Source organism: Aquarana catesbeiana, linkage group LG07, assembly GCF_042186555.1.
Source record: "Aquarana catesbeiana isolate 2022-GZ linkage group LG07, ASM4218655v1, whole genome shotgun sequence".
Lineage (NCBI taxonomy): Eukaryota > Metazoa > Chordata > Amphibia > Anura > Ranidae > Aquarana > Aquarana catesbeiana.
Window position 1 is genome coordinate 25,629,153 of NC_133330.1, and position 25,354 is coordinate 25,654,506.

The 25,354-nt window shown below is 44.5% G+C and overlaps 1 protein-coding gene across 1 annotated transcript in view; it reads left to right on the forward strand.

The window, feature by feature from the left end:
- Positions 1–1,442: 1,442 nt before the first annotated feature.
- The window catches only part of LOC141102802 (G-protein coupled receptor 22-like), a 271,406-nt gene continuing 247,494 nt past the window's right edge, over positions 1,443–25,354 (forward strand). The window contains exon 1 of the mRNA XM_073591817.1: positions 1,443–1,836. The gene's annotated coding sequence lies outside the window, so the exon portion shown is untranslated. The remainder of the gene's footprint in view (positions 1,837–25,354) is intronic.

Below are 25,354 nucleotides of genomic sequence, written 5' to 3' on the forward strand. Positions count from 1 at the left end.
AGAGCGGGAAAGAGAGAGAGAGAGGAAGAATGAAAGCAGAAAAGGGAGAGAGAGAAGGGGTGAGAGTAGGAAAGGAAGAGTGAGACCAGAAAAGGGGGAGAGAGAAAGGAAGAGTGAGAGCGGGAAAGGGAGAGAGAGAGGAAGAGTGAGAGCGGGAAAGATATAGAGAGAGAGAAGAAGTGTGAGAACGGAAAAGGAAAGAATGAGAGAGGAAGATGTAAAGAGGTGATGAAACGTAGAAGAGAGATGGAGGAATGAGAGGGGGTGACAGAGACTGTCCAAGAAGGAAAGAGAGGGACACAGAGAGGGAGGGTAGAGGGTGACAAAGATTGGGAATGAAGGAAAGAGAGAGACCATTTGAGGGGAGAAAGGAAGGCAGAGAGGATTGAGGAAGAAAGGTGAGAGAGGGAGAGAGAGGGGGCATGGAGTAACAGGGGTATACAAAAATGAGTGGAAAGGGAGAGAAAGGGGGAAGAGAGAGGGAGGTAAAAAGAGAGGAGAAGGGGGAAAAGGGAAAAGAGAGAGAATGGTGATAGGGAGTGAGAGGGGCAGACAGACATGGGGGTAGAGGCAAAGAAAGAGGGGAAGAGAGAGAGATGTGGGGGTCGAGGGGGAGGGGGGGAATTAAGAGAGATTGGGTTGGGGCGTAAAAAGGAGAAAGGGAAAAAAAGAGAAAAGGGGGGAAGGAGACAGAGAAATCCGGAAAGGAGGGGTAGAAAAGGAGAGGGGCAACAGAGAGAGCAAACGATAACGAGATAAGAATATAGGGAGAGAAAAAAGGGAGAGAGACAGGAAGGGGGAATAGAGAAGAATAGCAAGGATGGAAGGTGAGAGAGGGGAAAAGACAGAGAGAAGCAGAAATAGATAAAGAGAGGGATTCAAATACTTACTGTACGCTCTTTGCAACAATTCAAAATAATAATTCAAAGTACAATTGCAACACCTACCAATCAGATTAAAATTTTTGGAGCCAGACCGGTCAGATATGTATTGTCATGGGTTGTTTCAGGCTTTTGCACATCGCACATCAGAACCACCTTTTCCACCACATAACTATTGTCCAGTAAAAGGAATAATTAAGTGTGTATGTGGTGGAGGAGGAGGGGGGGTACAGTATGTTTATTGATGAGCAAACCTCTACTTTTGTGTGTGAGTGCCTACTATACTAATACGTATGGGAGAGAGAGAACGCAAATATTTATGTCGGTGTATGATATATACAGTATATAGCGTGCGAAGAGAAATGGTGATGTTCCATGCAGTGTGTGTTTTTTGGAGGAAGAAATCTCTGTGCTTGTGTGCTGTCCAAGTCTGGTGCGTCTGCATTGTGTATGCATGAGAGGGGGAATATTTATGTTTGTGTATAGGAGTATATGTGTGTGTGTGTATGTGTAGGGGACGATGCAGTGAGAGTAGTAGGCAGAGGGGGGGGGGGGAGTCGGGGAATAGACGGCATGGAATGGGAGAGAGAGGGAGGGCTGTAGTGGGAAGAACAGAGGGAAGGAGACAGGGAGAGAGAAGGAGGGAATTGGAGGCTGCAGCACACTCACACATACACCTGCAGCATTCAGAAGCATCCTCATCCCAGGCTGCAGCTGAATCAGGAGCTATCAGTCCAAACAGGAGAAGGGGGCGGTAAAACAAACAAAAAAAATAAAATAAAAACTGGAAGCACTCATCCAAAAAAAAATCCCATCTCAGAAGCGAGGATCCTACTACTACCATGCCAGCGAAGACCCCGGTCCTGGAGAGCCCCCCTGCCACTCAGGAACAGCTGGCCTTCCCTGGGGGGCAATAAAGTTCCTGCACAGCAGCCCACCAAGCTGCACCCAAAGGGTAAGTCCCGCATGCCTCTTTACTCCTCTATCATTAGCTGTAAATGACACCATCGCTGGGCAAACCCTCCAGGTATACATTACCCCTTTAGTGCCCTGCATTTAACCCCTTGGCTGCCAGGTGTTATCTAAGATGCATCGTTTAGGTTGCATCACCGAGCGCCCACAGGTGCCCTGCAACTGACCTTAATCGACTGGCCTGTGGTTGTGTCCCCCCACCCCCCTTGCCTCTGCAGCGTTGGGGGGCTCAGTGTATTGTGTGGCTGTCTCCTCGTTTCTCCGCAGCTGGTGATTGCAGGGAGCTGCAAGAAATAACAGTTGAATTACTGCAAGAAATAACAGTTGAATTACTGCAAGAAATAACAGTTGAATTGCTGCAAGAAATAACAGTTGAATTGCTGCAAGAAATAACAATTGAATTGTTGTATGTACATTTTTTTTTTTCAATGTGTGTACAAAGCCTCCCTATACGATGGAGAGGACCTGAAATGACTTTGGACGGGTCATTGGGCGTGAAGAAGCGCCAATCGGACGGCTGGGGCGATATTTCTGTAATTTGGCTTTTCAGTGTTTTGAAAAAGGATCCTGGGCTTGCGGACTGTCGTTTTGCCACAAGTGATAACATTAGCAGTGGAGAGATAGCCGTCTTGAGTGCTGGACTGTCATGCATAAGTAGATGGATGCTGCATATGGTCAGGGCGCCTGGGCTTCGCTTTGCCTGTACCGAGAGCCACCAAAATAACCAAACCCGGTCCCTGCATACTTCCCTGTCACCTCCGAAATAATCACCTGTTTATTATTCTAAAATACTTGTCATTCAGAGCAATAATGACCTGGACTCCCCCTGATTAATATTTATATGATGTTACATTGCCCAGAAACCCTTGGATGATATGAAATGTTATCTGATCATTTTGTTTTTCATATGCTGGGCATGGCTTCCTAGGTTAAGTTGTCACCCTATGGATATTGGTGGGGTGTTTGAGAAAATTATGATTGAAATTTTACTGATCACCAGGAAAAGAGGTTTCCTTGGTAAGGACATAACTGTGGAATGATTTTTGGGCTTACTTATAGCTTGTGAAACATATATTGACAGTGATTGGGTCACCAATACCAAACTTATGGATAGATAGATAGATAGATAGATAGATAGATAGATAGATAGATAGATAGATAGATAGATAGATAGATAGATAGATAGATAGATACATACATACATACATACATACATACATACATAGATAGACAGATGGATAGACATGCGTTCATATATAGAGAACAAAATATGTAGAAAATAGATAGACAGTTGATTACAAATAGAGAACACTAGATAGATAGATAGATAGATAGATAGATAGATAGATAGATAGATAGATAGATAGATAGATAGATAGACTTTTGGTCATATAGGGAACACGATAGACAGAGCCAGATATTAGATCATAAACAGAGAATACAAGATGGATAAATCGATAGCGATTGATAGATAATACAAAGCAGTCTAGTTTTTCTGTTTTAGCACTCCCACAACAGCAGGATATTATATGAGACCTTTTCTCAGGAAAAACCAAACCCAGGATGAAAGTTTACTGACTTGGTTGAAAAATGTGACCACTTCCCCATTGTTCTAAAGGGTTCTATGCCTATGCATAAGATATTTATCTGGATAAACCTGGAACTAGATTTTACAACCTAAAATTCCAATGAATTTCGTCTTTTGGGACAGAACTGAAATGGCTTGTTCTAGAAAGATTTGCAAAGCATCTCCCCTGGCTGTTAATTTCTGACTTAATTCTCCACGGCTACTAGATGGCAAGGACCATTTGTTCGACAGATAGAAACTTTCCAGAGCTCTAGAATATTTTTATTATTAGATAGATACTGTTGAATTTTGTTGTGCTAATTGGGCTCAGTGAAATTGTTGACTATCCTTATGTAGCAAAGTCCTGGGGGGCCCCTGAGGCCTAATGGTGACCTCCAGAGTTAGGGACAGCTGACATCCTTCTGTGTAGAGTGGATTACAAGGCATGGTGGGTGTAATGCAAGATGAAATGGTGGGCACCACACTTTTTTAATGCAAAGAGATTTATTTTCTCTTAAACAGAACTGGGGGGGTGAGAGGGTTAGGGCCAGGACACCCTTAAAGTGGTTATATACCCTTTTTTGTGTATTTTTACCTACAGGTAAGCCTATAATAAGGCTTACCTGTAGGTAAAATGAATATCTCCTAATCCTGTACGGTTTAGGAGATATTCACTTTGCATGCAGCCACTGACGTCAGAGGGGCATGCGCTGTGAAGGTCCAGCCGAAGGTCTGGCAGACGATGTCGGACCTTGCCGGAAAGAAGTCTCCCACGTGTGAATGCGCGGGAGTGACGACATTGCAGCTCCAGCCACTCACAGCGCCGGAGCCGCGAACCCGGAAGACAAGCCGAGGGGAAATGTCAGCTCCCTCGGCGTGGACCGGGATCAGCTGCCGATGTCTCGTTCTAAGGAAAGTATTTCATAATGAGCTTACTAGCTCATTATGCCTTTGCCTTACAGGTTTTTAAAAAATAATAATTTCTGCGGGTATACAACCGCTTTAAGTAGATGCAATGATAATTAGCAGACTCCGAGACTTCTATAGGCAGACAGCTATACAGTTGACGGCCTCCAGCTGGACACCACTTCTGTATAGGAAGGACCGTTGTCTCCTATGGTAACAATCTTGTAGTAGTTACTAACGGCAATTGTATTCAACTATTTGCAACACGAACAGTTCTCAACTTACTCCACAATCACTCACTGTGGGTCTTCACTCTACGAACGCCCAGTCTTTCACTAGACCCTGGATCCAATAGCCACTGAATCCCCTGAGTTCTTTCACTTTTAGCACTCAGTATAAGTATCAGTATCTTCCTCAAGCGTCTCCCCCTCTTTCCTGCTGGGTCCCTGGCTTGGCACTCACTGATACTCTTTAAGCATCACCCCCGCTGACACGCTAGGTCCCTGGCTTGGCACTCACAGCTTACTCACAGTGGTCTTCAGTAACAAGGTGGATGGTCCCTACTTCTGGTTGGACTACAAGTCCGAAGCCCCAACCCTCGCTGCTCTCCTGCTTCTGGATAGGCCCTCAGACAGCCTAGCAGCCAGATGTTCCCCGGGATAGGCCTCAGGCTTCCGGCCTAGCAGCCCAGGGCAGCATAACACACGCCCACCCAGACAGCCGTCCAGGTGGCACAGAACCCCGATCACCTGACTCCACCCAAATAAACAGGCTCTCCCAACAGTCCAAGGGACTTAAAGAAACCCCTGACAATTGGCTGAGACACCCCATCCACTCATAATTTGTCCTTGCTATGCCCTTGTCTTATCAAATGTCACCAGCTTCAATGCCACCTAGTGACAGAAGAGAGAAGTGCAGCAATTCCAGAATTAGGGGGAAATCAATTGATCTCCTAACAATTGGCCAAGGCAACTATCGCCCGGCTACTAAATTTGATAGCAACCCTGCCTAAGCATCAGGGTGCTACACTTCCATCACAGATGATGCTGAAATCTGCTTGGGTGGTGAAGCTGCATAATGAAAGAGCAGTTTTAAAAATGTCATATTTGTTCAACAGTTATGTAGCGGCTAACAAACTCTTACCTTCATAATCCAGGTATAATCACATATAATCATGTATAATTAGGTTTGATATCATCATGGCCATATCTCTAGACCATGGGTCCCCAAACTCTCTAAACCAAGGGCCAGATTATTGTCCTTCATACTTTAGGGGGGCTGGACTGTGGCCATCAGTAATATAATTTTTTTTTCTGGCATCAGTTGGAGTAAACCATGTCCCATCTTTGGTATTAGGGGGAGGAATAGTGCCCCATTGTTGGTGTCAGTGGGCAGAATAGTGTCTAATATCACCGGGTGAAATAGGGCTCCAAGGGCCGGATAAAGGCAAGCAAAGGGCCGCATCTGGCCCCCTGGGCCGCAGTTTGGGGACCACTGCTCTAGATCACCAGCCACAGATGGCTTTGTGGTCTAGTTGAGGGTGGTAACTAGCTGGAGAAGGGTGATCTTAAATCACATTACAAGTTCCTTATATGGCTTCCTATAGTGCAGCTGTACTCTGAGCCCGAAGAGACAGAGCAGAACTATGGGTGTATCGATGGCCATAGATGGAAAGAATTCCTAGCAAGAATGATAAGTGCTCTGACACTGGCCATCAACCCAACAGGACCTATTGCATGGTTGACTTGGCCAATACATGGATGAGGCTTCTGTGTGGTTAAGGGTGTTTTTCTCTTGTCTTAATGAGATAGGTAAAGAAAGGGCCCATGTACTTGGAATCCTTCCAACAATTTGGCCATGCCCAGATATCACCCCAAAGAATGTCCTACACCTCCCAATCCTGTATTGTTGCATTGTACCAGTCAATGGAAGTACCATCCAGTGGAGGTGTGTCATATATGACCAAATTGACAGACCTGTCCATACTCTCAAGTCAGATCTATCCAATTTTATCATTTGTATGTCTGGGATCAATAGGAGCTATCAATATGACCTTTCCCACCCCTCCTATCCTGTATCTAAGTGAATCTGGGGAGAAAGAGACCACCAAGTGTCCAACAGATGTCCATGTCGGGTTAAAAAAAATAGTTCTTTATAAATGGGCAGCTTAAAACGATTTACATTAGACCAGCCATCATCAACCATGGTTCTGTGGAACCCTAGGGTTACTCCAGAGGTTGATTGACCTCCTATCTGATGGTGCTAGTTCCGGGGGGCCAACTCCACTTGGCAAAACAAGCTGACTGACATCAATTATAATTTTAGTTATCTGTACCAGCTGGTAATCTGGCCACCACTGAAAGTGGGTGCATTCTTCAAACTGACCACCAATGTAAGGAGAATTCTTCACACTGACCACCAATGTAAGGAGCATTCTTCCCACTGACCACCAATGTAAGGAGCATTCTTCCCACTGACCTCCAATGTAAGGAGCATTCTTCCCACTGACCACCAATGTAAGGAGCATTCTTCCCACTGACCTCCAATGTAAGGAGCATTCTTCCCACTGATCACCAATGAAAGTAGCATTCTTCCCACTGACCCCTAATGTAAGGAACATTCTTCCCACTGACCTCCAATGTAAAGAACATTCTTCCCATTGACCACCAATGTAAGGAACATTCTTCCCACTGACCACCAATGTAAGGAGCATTCTTCCCACTGATCACCAATGTAAGGAACATTCTTCCCACTGACCTCCAATGTAAAGAACATTCTTCCCACTGATCACCAATGTAAGGAGCATTCTTCCCACTGATCACCAATGTAAGGAGCATTCTTCCCACTGATCACCAATGTAAGGAGCATTCTTCCCACTGACCACCAATGTAAGGAACATTCTTCCCACTGATCACCAATGTAAAGAACATTCTTCCCACTGACCACCAATGTAAGGTGCATTCTTCCCACTGATCACCAATGTAAAGAACATTCTTCTCACTGATCACCAATGTAAGGAGAATTCTTCCCGCTGATCACCAATGTAAGGAGCATTCTTCCCACTGACCACCAATGTAAGGAAAATTCTTCCCACTGATCACCAATGTAAGGAAAATTCTTCCCACTGACCTCCAATGTAAGGATCATACTTCCCACTGATCACCAATGTAAGGAACATTCTTCCCACTGATCACCAATGTAAGGAGCATTCTTCCCACTGATCACCAATGTAAGGAACATTCTTCCCACTGATCACCAATGTAAGGAGCATTTTATTCACTGACCTCCGATGAACTGGTATAGACGGGGTCCCCCGAGACTTGAAAATTATTCCAAGGGTTCCTCTGGGACAAAAAAGCTGATAAAGGCTACATTCGACTGAAAGAGCATTTGGCAAGGTCCTCTGAGCTCCATTGCTTTTATAAAGCCAAAATAATGCTGACTTGATTGCAAGCTCTTAAAACAAGCTTCCTATTTACCCGCTGACCATGGTAATGACAGCTTGTGTTTGTCAAATTACATTTTTCAGCTGTCACCAGGCACAGGGTACGTCAGCTGCAGCTCTGAGCAAACATTTCTCTGCTGATGATTTAGAGGTCAATGGCTGGGTAACGATTGCAGTCTTGCGTTGACGCTCGGAGCCCGTTACACTCCAGAAAAACTGAACTAGTAAGCGGTGGAAGTTGAATTGTAAATGCTAATGGTATTTTAATTGCATCCAATGCTGCGGTACATTCTGAGATGGAACAACTGTAGTTTCACGCACGGCAGGAGGGACACGGCCAAGCGTTAGGTGACTTTCCAAGGTTACAGTAGGTGCTCAGCACTTACCGGCTGTGCCGTTAGAAAACGCGTGTCTGCGGACAAAATTTAGAGGCTCATGTACACGGGAGGAGCTGGAGCTTTGGAGGAAAAGGAGAGAGCTGGTTCTTTGCCCAGTCAATGAACATGTTTTATTTTATGGATTAGCTGCTTCATGCCTCCCAGCACACTGCACATGTTCACAGTCTGAGCAGAACATGGTGCATAGACTGTATAGGCCCCCCCATATATATATATACAGAGCCTTTGAAAAAGTATTCATACCCCTTGAAATTTTCCACATTTTGCCATGTTACAACCAAAAACGTAAATGCGTTTTTATTGGGATTTTGTGTGATATACCAACACAAAGTGGCACATAATTGTGAAGTGGAAGGAAAATGATAAATGGTTTTCAAAGTGTGGGGTACATTTGTATGGCGCCCCCCGGAGTCAATACTTTGTAGAACCCCCTTTCACTGCAATTGCAGCTGCAAGTCTTTTTGGGGATGTCTCTACCAGCTTTGCAAATCTAGAGAGGGACATTTTTTGCCCATTCTTCTTTGCTATAGCTCAAGCTCTGTCAGATTGGATGGAGAGCGTCTGAGAACAGCAATTTTCATGTCTTGCCACAGATTCTCAATTGGATTTAGGTCTGGACTGTGACTGGGCCATTCTAACAAATGAATATGCTTTGATCTAAACCATTCCATTGTAGCTCTGGCTGTATGTTTGGGGTCGTTGTCCTGCTGGAAGGTGAACCTCCGCCCCAGTCTCAAGTTTTTGCAGACTCTCACAGGTTTTCTTCTAATGCCGCGTACACACGGCCGGACTTGTGAACGGTCTAAACTCCATTGGCATTTCCGACAGAGAGATTTAGAACATGTTCTATTTCTGAGTCCGTCGGAAATGCCGACAAAAAAAGTCCGATGGGCCATACACACGGTTGGAATGTCCAACGGTGAGCACCCATTGGACTTTTTCTGTCGGTAAGTCCGGCCGTGTGTACTTGTACTTGTACCCTGTATTTGTCTCCATTCATCTTCCCATCAACTCTGACCAGCTTCCCTGTCCCTGCTGAAGAAAAGCATCCCCACAACATAATGCTGCCACCACCATGTTTCACAGTGGGGATGGTGTGTTCAGGGTGATGTGCAGTGTTAGTTTTCCACTACACATAGCGTTTTGCTTTTAGGCCAAAAAGTTCAATTTTGTTCTCATCTGACCAGAGCACCTTCTTCCACATGTTTGCTGTGTCCCCCACATGGCTTCTCGCAAACTGCAAACAGGATTTCTTATGACTTTCTTTCACCAATGTCTTTCTTCTTACCACTCTTCCATAAAGCCCAGATTTGTGGAGAACACGACTAATAGTTGTCCTGTGGACAGATTCTCCCACCTGAGCTGTGGATCTCTGCAGCTCCTCCAGAGTTACCATGGGTCTCTTGGCTGCTTCTCTGATGAATGCTCTCCTTGCCCGGCCGGTCAGTTTAGGTGGACGGCCTTGTCTTGGTAGGTTTGCAGTTGTGCCATACTCTTTCCATTTTCGGATGATGGATTGAACAGAGCTCCCTGAGATGTTTAAAGCTTGGGATATTTTTTATAACCTAACCCTGCTTTAAACTTCTCCACAACTTTATCCCTGACCTGTCTGGTGTGTCCCTTGGCCTTCATGATGCTGTTTGTTCACTAAGGTTTTCTAACAAATATCTGAGGGCTTCACAGAACAGCTGTATTTATACTGAGATTAAATTACACACAGGTGGACTCTATTTACTAATTAGGTGACTTCTGAAGGCAATTGGTTCCACTAGATTTTAGTTAGGGGGTATCAGAGTAAAGGGGGCTCAATACAAATGCACCCCACACTTTTCACATATTTATTTGTAAAAAAAAAACATTTATTGTTTTCCCTCCACTTCACCATTATGTGCCACTTTGTGTTGGTCTATCAAATAAAATCCCAAAAAAATACATTTATGTTATTGGTTGTAACATGACAAAATGTGGAAAATTTCATAGGTTATGAATACTTTTTCAAGGCACTGTTTGTGTGTATGTATATAGATATATATATCTATATCTATATATATAGATATAGATCTATATATATAGTATATAAAAAATATTATGCAAAGCCCAGAGACAGAAAGCAACCAAACAAGTATCAGTTTACTGCAGTCAGATCAGTCAGTAAAAAAAAATGTATTTCATAATTTTAAATCATTTTATAATATTATGATGCGATAACTATTTTGTTAAGTAACATGTATCTTCTAACCACTTGACTTCTGGAAGGTTTTACCTCCTTTGTGATCAGGCCATTTTTTGTGATACGGCGCTGCGTTATTTTAACTGAGAATTGCGCCATCATGCGACGCTGTACCTTTTTTTTCCTCACAAATAGAGCTTTTTTTTGGTGGTATTTGATCACCTCTGCGGTTTTTATTTTATATGTTATAAACAAAGAACGACCATCAATTTTGCAAAAAAAACAAATATTTTTTACTTTCTGCTGTAAAACATATCCAATAAAAAAAATGTAAAAAATTGAATTTCTTCATCAATTTAGGCCAATATGTATTCTGCTACATAATTTCGGTAAAAAAAAAAAAAAACTGTGTGTATTGATTGGTTTGCACAAAAGTTACAGCGTCTACAAACTATGGGATATTTAAATTTTTTTTGTATTTTAATTTTTTTACTATGGTGGCGATCAGCGGGAATGCGCTATTGCGGCGGACAAATTGGACACCTAACTCATAGCTCCCAACTGTCCCTGATTTTGAGGGACTGTCCCTGATTTGGAGCAATGTCCCTCTGTCCCTCATTCCCCCTCATTTGTCCCTCATTTTGGTCTGATCCATATAGATGTATATAAAATGCATTTTTTATCTATGAAAAAGTGTTTCCCAGTGCTAAACCTTTCATCTGATTTCTAAATTACTGCATTTGTAAATTCCAAAAGCCAATATAAAGGAATAGTAGTGGTAAAAAAAAAAGCACTTGTGGGTTTAACCAATCTTTTTTTTTTTGTACAATTCTCCTTTAAGGGGGCATGGCAAAGGGGTGTGTCCTATGCCTGCATACTTTTGCTGATAGGTGTCCCTCATTCCCATCTCAAAAAGTTGGGAGGTATGACCTAACTGACACTTTTGACACTTTATTGGGGACCAGTGACACTAATACAGTAATCAGTGCTAAAAAAAATACGCACTGTCACTGTACTAATGACACTGGCTAAGAAGGGGTTAACATCAGGAGTGATCAAAGGATTAACTGTGTGCCTAGCTACTGTTTTAGTGTAGTGTGGCAAGGGGAAGGAAGGCATGGATTCATGTCCCTGTTTTACAGAAACACAGGATTAATGCCTTCTGTACTGACAGAATGGCAATCTGCCTTGTTTACATAGACAGACTGCCATTCTGTCAGTGTACCGAATGATCAGCGGGTGACGGTGGGAAAAACCACAGTGGGAGCAAGCGGTGTGCACTCACGCCCGATATCTGGAAGTGCAGGATCACGCCCAGCACGGCCGACCTGTAGCAGTAAATCTGGTATGGGGTGGTCGGGAACTGGTCAACTGGCAATTACGCGGTCATGCAACGCTGTACATAAATTAAATTTGTATCATTTTTTTAACATAAATAGAGTTTTCTTTTAGTGGTATTTGGTCACCTCTGGCTCTTTTATTTTTTGATTATATAAATGAAAAATTACTGAAAATTTTGAAAAAAAAAAAAACGAAAATTAAAAAAAAATACTGAAAATTTTGAAAAAAATAACGTAAATTTTAAAAAAATACTGAAAATTTTGAAAAAAATAAATTTTTCTTCGTTTCTGTTATACAATTTTGCAAGCAAATGATCGTTCTTCATAAATTTAGGCCAAAATGTATTCTGCTACATTTCTTTGGTGAAAATACCCCAAATCAGTGTAGATTATTTAGTCTGTGTGAAAGTTATGGTGCCTACAAACTATGGGATATATATATATATATGGAAATTGATCAATTCTGATGTCCTGACGGCCTGTCTCATTTCTTGAGGCCCTTAAATGCCAGGACATTACAAATACCGCACAGCGATTCCGTGGTTCCTGGGCCATCTCCACTGGATATTGCAGGTCGCGCACAGCGCGCAGGAGCAGGGTGACTTACTGGTACAAGGTTATGCCGGCTCAAGCCGCCAGCCAGCAGTAAAATTACTGTTGGCCAGTTTGCAAGTGTATCGAAACCCCAAGAACAAAAATGTAATATATTGCAGCTTACCAGTCCTGAGATGTGGTGGCTGCATTAGTTTTCTTTTTTCAGACTTTTTTTCCCCACTACTTTTTGCTGGTGATTCTGCCAGTAACACGCTTCCTGTCTTAGTGTGAAAAACAAACAAAACAATAAAAAAACAAACAAACAAACAAACAAACAAAAGAAAAAAATTACAAAAAAAATGGGCAGACTTGATGGACCACTAGATCTTTTTCTGCTGTCACATTTCTATGTTTCTAAAACATGGGTGTACTGGTCTATGGAGGAGCAGTGTTGTCATCCTCGGGCAGGACTATAGAACTTCGCCCACTATCCTATTCTCTATAACTTTGGGGGGGAGGCGCTCTGTAATCCGTTGAGTTGAATTGAGCAAGGCAGAGAACAATATTTGAGATAAGACTACAGCGTAGATAAGCACAAGAAGAATGATGTTACAGTAAATGAGACTTTCGAGGTGTCACAAAAAATAAGTACAATATATTTAGGAAAAGTTGAAAATATTGTTCATTACAAACACAGTAAAAGCACATAAAACATAATGCAAAAGTGAGAAATTAATAGTTGATCATACAAGTAGACAACCTACATCACTACCCTTTACCATCCACTATTCCTCTAAATAGTTTATATATATATATAATTCAATATTAATATGTACAGTATCTCACAAAAGTGAGTACACCTCTCACATTTTTGTAAATATTTTCTTCTATCTTTTCATGTGACAACACTGAAGAAATGACACTTTGCTACAATGTAAAGTAGTGAGTGTACAGCTTGTATAACAGTGTAAATTTGCTGTCCCCTCAAAATAACTCAAAACACAGCCATTAAAGGGGTTGTAAAGGTAATTTTTTTTTTTATTTAAAATAACAAACATATCATACTTACCTTCACTGTGCAGCTCGTTCTGCACAGAGTGGCCCCGAACCTGGTCTTCTGGGGTCCCTCGGCGGCTGTTTCAGCTCCTCCCCGCAAGCATTTACCACCTTAATGCGAGCTCCCTCGCATGGTGGTGAGTGCTTGCGGGCGCGCTCCCGTGATACAGCCGGCAGCTATAGCCGCTCGCTGTATCACTCGGCCCCGCCCCCCGGCGCGCCGCGTCATCGGATGTGATTGACAGCAGCGCTAGCCAATGGCTGCGCTGCTTTCAATCCATCCACTGCAGCCAATCAGCGACCAGGCTGAGCTGCAATGAGGACGAGCAGCGAAGATTCGAGGCGTCAGGTAAGTAAAACGGGGGGGCTGGGGGCGGCGGTACTGTCAAAAGTTTTTTCACCTTAATGCATAGAATGCATTAAGGTGAAAAAATTTTTATCTTTACAACCCCTTTAATGTCTAAACCGCTGGCAACAAAAGTGAGTACACCCCTAAGTGAAAATGTCCAAATTGGGCCCAAAGTGTCAATATTTTGTGTGGCCACCATTATTTCCCAGCACTGCCTTAACCCTCTTGGGCATGGAGCTCACCAGAGCTTCACAGGTTACCACTGGAGTCCTCTTCCCCTCCTCCATGACGACATCACAGAGCTGGTGGATGTTAGAGACCTTGCGCTCCTCCACCTTCTGTTTGAGGATGTCCCACAGATGGTCAATAGGGTTTAGGTCTGGAGACATGCTTGGCCAGTCCATCATCTTTACCCTCAGCTTCTTTAGCAAGGCAGTGGTCGTCTTGGAGGTGTGTTTGGGGTCGTTATGTTGGAATACACCACCATGCTTGACTGTAGGCAAGACACATTTGTCTTTGTACTCCTCACCTGGTTGCCACCACACACTCTTGACACCATCTGAACCAAATACGTTTATCTTGGTCTCATCAGACCACAGGACATGGTTCCAGTAATCCATGTCCTTAGTCTGCTTGTCTTCAGCAAAATGTTTGCATGCCTTCTTGTGCATCATCTTTAGAAGAGGCTTCCTTCTGGGACGACAGCCATGCAGACCAATTTGATGCAGTGTGCGGCGTATGGTCTGAGCACTGACAGGCTGACCCCCCACCCCTTCAACCTCTGCAGCAATGCTGGCAGCACTCATACGTCTATTTCCCAAAGACAACCTCTGGATATGACGCTGAGCATGTGTACTCAACTTCTTTGGTCGACCATGACGAGGCCTGTTCTGAGTGGAACCTGTCCTGTTAAACGGCTGTATGGTCTTGGTCACCGTGCTGCAGCTCAGTTTCAGGGTCTTGGCAATCTTCTTATAGCCTAGGCCATCTTTATGTAGAGCAACAATTCTTTTTTTCAGATCCTCAGAGAGTTCTTTGCCATGAGGTGCCATATTGAACTAACAGTGACCAGTATGAGTGAGTAAGAGCGATCACACCAAATTTAACACACCTGCTCCCCATTCACACCTGAGACCTCGTAATACTAACGAGTCACATGACACCGGGGAGGGAAAATGGCTAATTGGGCCCAATTTGGACATTTTCACTTAGGGGTGTACTCACTTTTGTTTCCAGCGGTTTAGACATTAATGGCTGTGTGTTGAGTTATTTGGAGGGGACAGCAAGTTTACACTGTTATAAAAGCTGTACACTCACTACTTTACATTGTAGCAAAGTGTCATTTCTTCAGTGTTGTCACATGAAAAGATAGAAGAAAATAGTTACAAAAATGTGAGGGGTGTACTCACTTTTGTGAGATACTGTGCGTATATATATATATATATATATATATATATATATATATATATATATATATATATATATAATTGTTTTCACTGAAAGTTGGTGTTATAGTCACACATCTTATCATTATAGCTGACTTAGTATAGGATACATTTTTGTTACGTTAAGTGCAACATTCTAAGTAATGTGTAAGTGTAATAGGGCGTACACACGGTCGGACTTTGTTCGGACATTCCGACAACAAAATCCTAGGATTTTTTCCGACGGATGTTGGCTCAAACTTGTTTTGTCTACACACGGTCGCACAAAGTTGTCGGAAAATCCGATCGTTCTAAACGCGGTGACGTAAAACACGTACGTCGGGACTATAAACGGGGCAGTGGCCAATAGCTTTCATCTCTTTATTTATTCTGAGCATGCGTGGCACTTTGTCCGTCGGATTTGTGTACACACGATCGGAATTTCCGACAACGGATTTTGTTGTCGGAAAATTTTATATCCTGCTCTCAAACTTTGTGTGTCGGAAAATCCGATGGAAAATGTCCGATGGAGCCCACACACGGTCGGAATTTCCAAAAACACGCTCCGATCGGACATTTTCCATCGGTAAATCCGACCGTGTTTACGCGGCATAACACTTCTAGTGTTACAGAGATCGCAGCACTCCCCCTGACAATGCCTTCATCTGCTTTTCTCTCTAGAAAGTAGGAGCCATGTTTTTTAAGGCATCCCCCCGGGGTCACCATCTACTTCCTAGACTGAGAAGATGGCTCTGAAATCACACAATCATTTCAATCCTGGAGTCTGTGAATTTCTCTGCCGTGTTCACAAATGTCAGCCTCTCGCCTTGACTTGTTGCAAAGTTACAGTGTTGATGTCTAAAGACTACAGAAGAGGAGACTGATCAAATGCTTCTTCCTGCCTGCAGCAAAGTGATGACATCAGACTGGAGCTTAAGAATAGCTTTTTTTTAATGATAAATCTCAGAGCTTTCCTAAATTTTTTTTTTACTGTTGCTGATTTGTGAGAAGTGTTAGGGAATCTATTATGTGAATGAATGATTTGTATAGGGCTGCAAATGCAAACTGAATCGCCTCAAGGCGCTTGGTCCGTTCTGTGTAGTCCAGCTTCTTAGAAGAGGTAGGTCTTGAGTTTTTTCCTGAAGGCCTGATGGTTTTCTTCCATACGGATGTTAGTCGGTAGAGCGTTCCATAGCCGTGGTCCTTGGACTGCGAATCTTCCTTCTCCCTTTGATTTGTAGCGGGATTTGGGAACGTGGAGGAGGTTTTGATTGGTTGATTGAAGACTGCGATTTAGGTATGTAGCGTTTTATTTTCTCGCATAGGTATTGAGGAGCGTTTCCTTGTAGGCATTTGTGGGTGAGGCAGAGGGTCTTGAATGTGAGCCTATCCTTTACATAGACCTTTATGTAGACTTGTAGGGTATATTTATTTATAGGGGTCCATGGAAAGTGCGATGAAGGGATTTGCTTCCAAGGAAGATTGACGATAGTTTTGTGGTGGGTGAGCTTGCAAGCCCTTCACTTTTGAGACCTACTCGCTAATGTGGTGGTCTCAGTCTATGCCTCTAAAAATGACGGCGGTTGTTGACCGGTTCTGGATAAACCTTGAGAACCGCCGCGGCCGCTGCCAATCCGTAAATCAGCTTCCAGCTCGTCTACGGCATTCAACAAATGCCTCTCACTGCTAAGATACAATCATTTTTAATTTGTGTGTTCATTTGCGTTGAAGATTCGTGCTGGGGCACAGCTAAGCCGCCTGCCAGGGACACCTGCACACTCTAATGCTTCGCTCTCAGACAGACCAGCTGAAGAGCACTCCTTAGCTTGGCATCATGACGTCAGCCGAGTGGATTCAAATGCTCAGACGTTCGCTCAATGGAGGTTTTTTTTTTTCAGCCTCTTCACTCGTGTTGACATTTTGAAAGAATTCATCAGCGTAGTCTGGAAATGTTGAGGGCCATCCAAATGCCAAATGTTCTTTAGAGCGAGATTGCCCTAGGGCCGGGCCGATGAGGCAGCTACCTCGGGTGCTTTAGCAGGATAAGGGGTGCAAGAAGGGCAGGATCTGCAACCTGTACTTCTAAAGTTGTGTAGTTCACAGCTCATGTCAGAGGGGGTGGGGCACCTTGGCCTTTTTGTCTTGGGTGATAAAAGACCTTGTCCTGGCACTGGAATGCCCTTGTATTTTAATAACATCATATGGTCCCATGTCCACATTTTCCCCATCCTGTAGTTCCTAAATATGGAGAAACATGCTATGTAGACCACCGATATTTCCTGAAAGACTTAGCGACTTTGCACGTCTAATAAGCCCCACCATTAGGGCTCGTTTACACTTGCTTCGACTTCACCTACTGCTTCAGCATACTTTTTTTGATGTGTTTTTGATGCTTCTGAGATACTTTTTTGAAGCTTTAATGAAGCTTGGCATATGCCCTGTGTGTGTGTTGATTTTCTATTTGTTTTAAAGGGGCCCAGTAGAACCCCAGCTCAGTAGTACCCCCACTCAGCAGATCCCCAGCTCATTAGAACCCCCACTCAGCAGATCCCCAGCTCATTAGTACCCCCACTCAGCAGATCCCCAGCTCAGTAGTACCCCCACTCAGCAGATCCCCAGCTCATTAGAACCCCCACTCAGCAGATCCCCAGCTCATTAGTACCCCCACTCAGCAGATCCCCAGCTCATTAGAACCCCCACTCAGCAGATCCCCAGCTCATTAGTACCCCCACTCAGCAGATCCCCAGCTCATTAGTATCCCCACTCAGCAGATCCCCAGCTCATTAGTACACCCACTCAGCAGATTCTCAGCTCATTAGTACCCCCACTCGGCAGATTCCCAGCTCATTGGTACCCCCACTTAACAGATCCCCAGCTCATTAGTACCTCCACTCAGCATATCCCCAGCTCATTAGTACCCCACTCAGCAGATCCCTAGCTCATTAGTACCCCCACTCAGCAGATCCCCAGCTCATTAGTACCTCCACTCAGCAGATCCCCAGCTCATTAGTACCCCCACTTAACAGATCCCCAGCTCATTAGTACCTCCACTCAGCAGATCCCCAGCTCATTAGTACCCCCACTTAACAGATCCCCAGCTCATTAGTACCTCCACTCAGCAGATCCCCAGCTCATTAGTACCCCACTCAGCAGATCCCCAGCTCATTAGTACCCCCACTTAACAGATCCCCAGCTCATTAGTACCCCCACTCAGCAGATCCCCAGCTCATTGTTACGCTCAATCAGCAGATCCCCATGTTTTTTCTCACCAAAAGTGGAGTTATTTTTTAATATCAATCCAAATTTAGCACTATCCTACGATGTCAGTTATCTGTTCTTTAAGGAAGGATTAAAATATATTTCAGGTTTTCATTGCTGTCGGATTCTCTTCTCTTCATGTTTTTCTTTTCACAAGTGTGCAATTTTACAGAATATGCAAACCCAACATTTCATATTCCTGATGTACCATGTACTTGTATGAGAAAGTCTCCTGTTCTCTTTGTATTGCTTCCTTTGTGTGAAATCCCTGGTGTTCTCGCCAGTCCCTCTGCTTCCCTACAAAAAACTGACCACACTAAGCAGGAGTGTCAGCGTGGTCAGTTCTCTAGCTGTGCTGGGAACTCAGCCTGCTCTCCTCCAATGATCAGACTTGTCTTGACACGCCCGCCCCCCTGCACAGCCATTCACTGGAAAAATCAGTGTGCTGCTGCTTCTCCTCCCCCCAGCTCTTTTACAGCTGAGAACAGAGGGAATGTGATCACTTATAAAAAAGGAAAAAAGGTATTTATAATGGTTTTTTTTTCATATCTATACACAAATGTTTTGTCTTTCATTTCTACTGAATGGGTCGTTAACAATCACTTTAATTCTTGACATGTTGGGTATCTATTTATTCAATGCAACCTCATCTTTTATAAATTTTACCCAAAAATTGGTAATATATTGCATTTTGTGTGCACTAAAAATAACTTTAGCTTTTTTCTACTGAAAAAATTGCTAAAAATATGTTTGATAAACCATTGTGCAAATATCATGCAGATATCGCCTGTCTTCGGGATCATTTTCACATGCAACAACCCTTGCAGCCCTTCCGTAAAAGCAATCTGCAGTGGATTGCTTGAATTGGGCATTTGACATTTGTCACCTCCTCACTGCCTGTTCCAATCCTAAAAAGGCTGAACCACCATCCCGCAACCGCATGCATTGCACGTACCTTCAAGGTGGTTGCAACTCGGCGCCACACACTTAAATGGTTCATGTTCACCAGAATGTGACATGCATTTTAATTTTGACCATGGCATGTGTGGACCGTCAAGAGGTGGTAAAAAAAGTGGCTCAGCCTCTTGCTATCACCTGCCTCCCATGTATAAGAGTCCTTGGTGCCATTGTGCAGTCACAGGTCTGCCATTTGGGTGCATAACTTCATGGGGCCACCTGCTGAGTTCTCTGCCTGACCGTGAATAGCGCCAAATAAAGGGCAGCTCACCATGCGGCAACCTCCTCCCATGAAAGCGCTGCCAGAGGGGCAGCTGCCCCCCCCCCCTTCCCCCTCGCCCAGGCCCTGGCTATGAGAGATGGTATCACAATCTACATCAATTCAGAGATCTAGTAGAACCCATGAGCACTGCAGAAATATCCACAGGAATCAAAAGGCTGGAACAGTGTGGCGATATCTCTGCTCCCTGAGAGCCTTCTACCACAGTCACTTTTATCATTATGTAATTTATATGCATAATTGATACGTATATGCATGTATGTATAATTCATAGCATGTTCAGAGGCTTGTCAGTTGAAAGGCAGGAAGCGTCACTTGAAAAGGCGCACGGCGAAAGGCTCAACAGCCGCTGCCTGTGTCCACTCACATTATGTGATCCTGAACCTTAACAAGCGTGCGGGGTTGCTCTAGAGCCGGCGCACTGTCGCTGCCATCCTGGTAGACAAAGATAAGGTGCTCAGCATCCGGATTACAACTGTCATTTTTTTAAACTCTTGGATAGAGTCCATGTGCCCAACTTGTGGCCTGGGAGCCACAATCGGGCCTTTGGTACTTGCTGTGCTGATCTCTAGCAGTCTCATGTAGCGTGTGCCAGGCCCTGATCAACCATTAATGGAACCCAGATTCCAACTGTCATTTTTTTTCACTGTAGGATAGACCTTGGTGCCGGTCCTGTGGCCGGGGGCCACTTTGGCCCTTTGGTTCTTGCTGTGGGATCCTTTGCATGTAATGACACTGATCTCTAGCAATCTCGTGTAGCATGTCTCCATCACTGATCAACCGTGAGCATTACCCAGATTACAACTGTCATTTTTTTCACTGTAGAATAGACCCTTGGTGCCTGTCCTTTGGCCCTTTGGTATTTGCTTTGTGGCCCTTTGCGAGTAATGCCACAGATCTCTAGTGGTCTCATATAGCATTTCCCCAGCACTGATCAACCGTTAATGTCACCAGGATTCCAACTGTCATTTTTTTTTACTGTGGGATCCTTGGTACCTGTCCCATGGCCTGGGGGCCACATTTGATCCTTTGGTACTGATCTCTAGTGGTCTAATACAGCATTTCCCCAGCACTGATCAACCGTGAGCGTCATCCAGATTCCAACTGTCATTTTTTCCCCTGTAGGATAGAATCTTGGTGCCTGTCCTGTGGCCCTTTGGTACTTGCTATGTGGCCATTTGCAAGTAATGACACTGATCTCTAACAGTCTCATGTAGTGTGTGCCAGGCACTGATCAACGGTGAGCGTCACCCAACTGTCATTTTTTTCACAGTAGGATAGACTCCTGGTGCCTGTCCTGTGGCCTGGAGGCCACGTTTGGCCCTTTGGTTCTTGCTGTGCTGACCTCTAGCAGTCTCATGTAGCATGTGCCAGGCCCTGATCAACCATTAATGTCACCCAGATTCCAACTGTCATTTTTTTCACTGTAGGATAGACCTTGGTGCCTGTCCTGTGGCCGGGGGCCACTTTGGCCCTTCGGTTCTTGCTGTGGGATCCTTTGCATGTAATAACACTGATCTCTAGCAATCTCGTGTAGCATGTCCCCATCGCTGATCAACCGTATGCATTACCCAGATTACAACTGTCACTTTTTATACTGTAGAATAGACTCTTGGTGCCTGTCCTGTGGTCCTTTGGTATTTGCTTTGTGGCCCTTTGCGAGTAATGCCACAGATCTCTAGCAGTCTCATATAGCATTTCCCCAGCACTGATCAACCGTTAATGTCACCAGGGTTCCAACTGTAATTTTTTTCTACTGTGGGATAGATCCTTGGTACCTGTCCCATGGCCTGGGGGCCACATTTGACCCTTTGGTACTGATCTCTAGTGGTCTAATACAGCATTTCCCCAGCACTGATCAACCGTGAGCGTCATCCAGATTCCAACTGTCATTTTTTTCCCTGTAGGATAGAATCTTGGTGCCTGTCCTGTGGCCCTTTGGTACTTGCTGTGTGGCCCTTTGCAAGTAATGACACTGTTCTCTAACAGTCTCTTGTAGCGTGTGCCAGGCACTGATCAACGGTGAGTATCACCCAACTGTCATTTTTTTCACAATAGGATAGACCCCTGGTACCGGTCCTGTGGCCTGGAGGCCACGATTGGCCCTTTGGTTTTTGCTGTGCTGCCCTTTGCATGTAATGACACTGATCTCTAGCAGTCTTATGTAGAATGTCCCAAGCACTGATCAACTGTGAGCGTCATCCAGATTCCAACTGTCATTTTTTTTCACTGTAGGAGAGATCCTTGGTGTGTGTCCTGCAGCCCTGGGGCCACATGTGGCTCTTTGGTACATGCTGTGTGGCCCTTTGCACCTCTGCATTTCAGTTTGGTGAGTTACAAAACAAATCCCACTTGCTGCGTCTTTGGTGCATGTTCTAAAGTGGGAGTTGGCAACAGATCGAACTCAATCTACTCATCTATTGTGACCATGTGATGGGTTGATCTCAAATCCACCGTGCCGGCAGCTCCTGACCCTTCCGCTTCCTCCCATACCTCAGCATTAGGTATTGCAGAGACAAGAAAACTCCTAAGTGCCTTCTTGGCTCTGATGTGCCATTGGACACAGCTGTGGAGAGACCTGGGAGGACTTCCCTCCCTCTGACATGTGCTGCTGCATCTGAGGTTTGGTGGGTAAATTTTACAGAGGGAGGGGCAATTTATGCTTTGTGTGATTTTAGCTTAATGGCATAGATGTTTGTACATAAAGGGCAGTGTTTTTGCTTATTGGGTGGAGGGATATGTGTTAGTTTCTCCTGACCTCTACATCGTGTGTTACATACTACTGACCCCTGAACTCTGCATTACTTACTACTGCCCCTTAAACTCTGCTTTACATACTCCTGACCTCTACATCATGTGTTATGTACTACTGACCTCTACACTCTGCATTACATACTACGGCCTCTAAAGCCTGTGATACTTACTCTTGACGTCTGCACTGTGAATTAAGTACTACTGACTTCTGCACTGTGTGTTAAGCACTACTGATCCCTGAATTCTTCATTATTTGCTACTGACTTCTAAGCTCTGCTTCGCATACTACGGCCTCTAAACTCTGCGATACCTACTCATGACCTGTACACGTTGTATTACATTTTACTGACCTCTGCACCCTGTATTACTTACCACTGACCCCTTCACTCTGTGTTACTTACTCCTGACCTCTGAAATCTGTTACTCCTGACCCCTAAACTCTGCGCTACTTATTTTGACCCCTGTACTAATGATATACTACTGACCTCTGCACCCTGCGTTACTTACTCTAGACCCTTGCACTCTGTAATACATATTACTGATCTGTGCACTGTATATTACGTACTACTGAACCCCGAGCTCTGCAATAAGTACTACTGATCCCTGCACTCTACATTACATACTCCTGACTTCTGAATTCTGCGTTGCATACTATTGACCCCTGAACGCTAGGCTACCTACTCCTGACCCCTTAACTTTGCATCACTTACTCCTGAACCATGAACTCCGCGACTCATACTGCTGACCCCTGTACTCACCGTTACATACTCCTGATCTTTGGGATTTAAACTCCTGACCCCTAAACCTTGCATTACTATCTCCTGAACTCTACGCTACATACTCCTGACCCATGAACCCTGAACTCTGCTTTACATACTCCTGACCCAGGAACCCTGAACTCTGCTTTACATACTCCTGACCCAAGAACCCTGCTTTACATACTCTTGACCCCTGAACCTTGCATTATATACTCCCGATCCCTGAACTCTGAGATTCATCCTACTGACCCCTGAGCTTTGCTTTACATACTCCTGACCCCTGAACTCTGCTTTGCTAACTCCGGAACCTTGTGCTCAATATTACACACTACTGACCTCTGTACTCTGCATTACTTACTACTGACCACTACACTCTGGGGGAGATTTACTAACACTGAAGAGTGCAAAATCTGATGCAACTCTGTATAGAAACCAATCAGCTTCCAGGCTTTATCGTCAAAGCTTAATTGAAGAAGCTGAAGTTAGAAGCTAATTGGCTACCATGAACAGCTGCACCAGATTCTGAGTGCTCCATCTTTAGTAAATCAACCCCTCTGTGTTACTTACCGACCTCTAAATTCTTCAAACCTTCTTCACTTTTTAAAAGGGCCGTGCTGGGTTATCTTGTGCTTCACCCTGGTGATCCTTGAGCTCTTCCATGTTTTTCAGTAGTGTTGGGCCAAGTAAAAGTTTGCCTTTTTAGTGAACACCCAAATTTGCGGGGTGCTCGATGGGATGTTCACCCGCCAAGCGCCCCACAATGCACGGAGTGCTTTACGGTGCATTCTAAGCCCTGATGGGGCAAAGATTTGCCCCATCAGGGGACAGTGAATAGCTGGTTGTTAAGAAGTGGGCCGGGAAGCCGGCTGTACCATCCTTAACAATGGATGAGTCATCAGCTGTCAACGGGCTTTCCCACTGACAGCTAAATGAAAAACAAAAAACATTGCCGGCAATAGAAAAATGATAAAAAAAATGGATGAGGTGGCAACCGAACACATGAATTACACAGGTTTTGTGGCTGATTAAGGTGGTAATGAAACTCACTTGGTGCCTTATGTCCATTAAATTAGCCTCAGAACTCGTGTTATTCAAAGGTGTTCAGGTTTAAATTGGATGAGGTGGCAACCCTTGGGTCTCCCCCAAACCATACCAGGCCCTTCGGGTCTGGTATGGATTTTAAGGGGAACCCCATGCCAAAATTAAAAAAAAAAACAGCATGAGCCCCCCTAAAATGCATACCAGACCTTAGGTATCCCTCGGTCGGTGACGTCACCTAGGGGCAGTGCCACCAGGCGACCTCCCCAGGTGGCCCTGCCCCTCACCTATATAAGAACTGTCAAATGGCGGAGCTCGCTGTCAGCGGTTTAGCCTTCATCGTGTGTGGAGCTTTTTTTTTTTCTCACTATTTTTGGGTCCAGTGGTGGCGGAGGGCATCTTGATTGACCTTGATTGATGATGGATCTACATTGGGGGGGACACTATATTTAAATAAAATTATATGTTTTTATTATTTCACTTTAACCATCAAAAAAATCACTGCTCTTTTAAAAACGATCTTTTTTAAAAAGTTTTTATTTGCATTGATACAAGTCCCCCAGGGCAGTACCCTGGGCCCCCCATACCCCTTTTTAAGGCCAATAACTTGTAAATAAGCTATCAAAATGGGAACTTTTGATTTTGGAGTTCGGGTCCAAACTTTTACGATGTTTGAGAGTTCTGGTGCAAACCAAACCGGGGGGGGGGGGGGGTGTTTGGCCCATCTCTATTGTTCAGGTAGATCTCCGCCTCTGCAGGGTTGCTTGTCCCAGTCTTAAAGGTATGGCAGTGCATGTAAAATACAGTGTATGCAACACGCATGTAAAACGCACGGGCTGCCTAAAATGTGGTGAATAGGCGAATAGACTCAGAGAGGAAAGCAGCGATGGAGCCGGTAATTCTCGATCATTCTATCAGAATCCTTTCCAGGCGTTGGAAAGCTGATAATCTGCAAAACGAGCATCTCTTTGATACTGCTCCCCCCCCCCCTCAGATCTGTCCTGTCCGTGTGGCTGGCTGACCCCCCCACACAGGGAATGAAAAGGTCCGGACGGGCAGGAGAGGGACGAGTGATAAAAGGGCCCCCAATGTGTACTGATCAGCACTGCTGACACAGATCCCCCCCCCCCCCACCGGTCCATATCTCACGCTGATTGAGCTCAGGAACAGCAGTGTCTGCCCTGGTGAGATTGGGGGCAGCAAATCTTCAACATATCTTCCCGTGAGCCGCATCTGGTCTATCGAATCGCCAGCCAGATGGTGCATG